Source organism: Taudactylus pleione, unplaced genomic scaffold (assembly GCF_031769625.1).
Source record: "Taudactylus pleione unplaced genomic scaffold, aTauple2 ptg000016l, whole genome shotgun sequence".
Lineage (NCBI taxonomy): Eukaryota > Metazoa > Chordata > Amphibia > Anura > Myobatrachidae > Taudactylus > Taudactylus pleione.
Genome location: NW_028284418.1, coordinates 15308614 through 15309714, shown reverse-complemented (window position 1 = coordinate 15309714; position 1101 = coordinate 15308614). Strand labels below are relative to the sequence as shown.

Sequence of the window (1101 nt, the reverse complement as noted above, 5' to 3'; positions counted from 1 at the left end):
TACATTATGCATCTAGCAAGCAGCTCAATTTTTGAATATGTCAGTTAAAACAAACAAAAAGTAACTGAGAAAATAAAAAAATCAGTTCTCATCAATATTACCAAGTAAAACATGGATGTTTTTACCTTTCACTGAATTCTTGTATTAGCATATTGTATATCATTTCCTAGACTTTTAACATGACACTTCTTTCCAAGTGTCGCTTTAAAACAAAATTAAACATTTAGTTTGCATCAATCTTAATTATATGAAAGATCTGAGAGATAAGAACTCCATGTGTGCCAGTGAAAGCATGGCCGAGCAGTCTAAGGCGCTGGATTTAGGCTCCAGTCTCTTTGGAGGCGTGGGTTCAAATCCCACTGCTGCCAATCTTATTTTCCAAAGAACTGATGATTGATCAGATATTAACCAACTGAAAAAGGTTGGTGATAGTATCCTGCATTAGCCACCTAGTTCTAAACAGTTCATCATAGTTGCAACAGTCTTCTCAAACCTTTAAAATAATGATATCTGCTAACAATAAAGATATTCAAATTTTAATTTTGCATGAAGTAATTATGTGCCCTATCAGAACTAATATTTTATTACTTCATGGATCTCAATTTCTTTTGTTATTTCAATGAAAATAAACAAAATGCAATTCAATAAAAAATATGAATTTCTCATCGATTTTATGTTTAATAATGAACTTTCTTTTAACCTTTGCTGACATCTTTTCAATTAATACTTTAAAACAAAAAAACCCTTTAATTTTGATGGTCTAGATCTGTGAGCTACCCTAACAACATGCACATGTGGTAGCATGCCTGAGCAGTCTAAAGCGCTGGATTAAGGCTCAAGTCTCTTTAGAGGCATGGGTTCAAATCCCACTGCTGCCATCTTTCTTATACAAAGTGTAGGCCAGTTATTGATGTCAAAGTGATTCTTTTTTTCCATTAGATAGGATATTACCCAGCTGAAGTTGGTTGGTGGAAGATTCCTCTAGCTACTCAACAGTTCATCATTGTTACAAGAGATGTCCCAAATGTTTTAAAAATGTTATCTGCTAACAGTAAAGATGAGCCAAAATTAAGTTGGCATGAAGTAATTAGAAGTAATATC

At 33.2% G+C, this 1101-nt stretch overlaps 1 non-coding gene across 1 annotated transcript; it reads left to right on the top strand.

Annotated features, from left to right (window-relative positions):
• The first annotated feature begins 286 nt into the window (after window positions 1-286).
• On the top strand, window positions 287-368 carry TRNAL-UAG (transfer RNA leucine (anticodon UAG)). The gene has a single exon. It is a non-coding gene; the product is annotated as a tRNA-Leu (tRNA).
• The last annotated feature ends 733 nt before the right edge of the window (window positions 369-1101 follow it).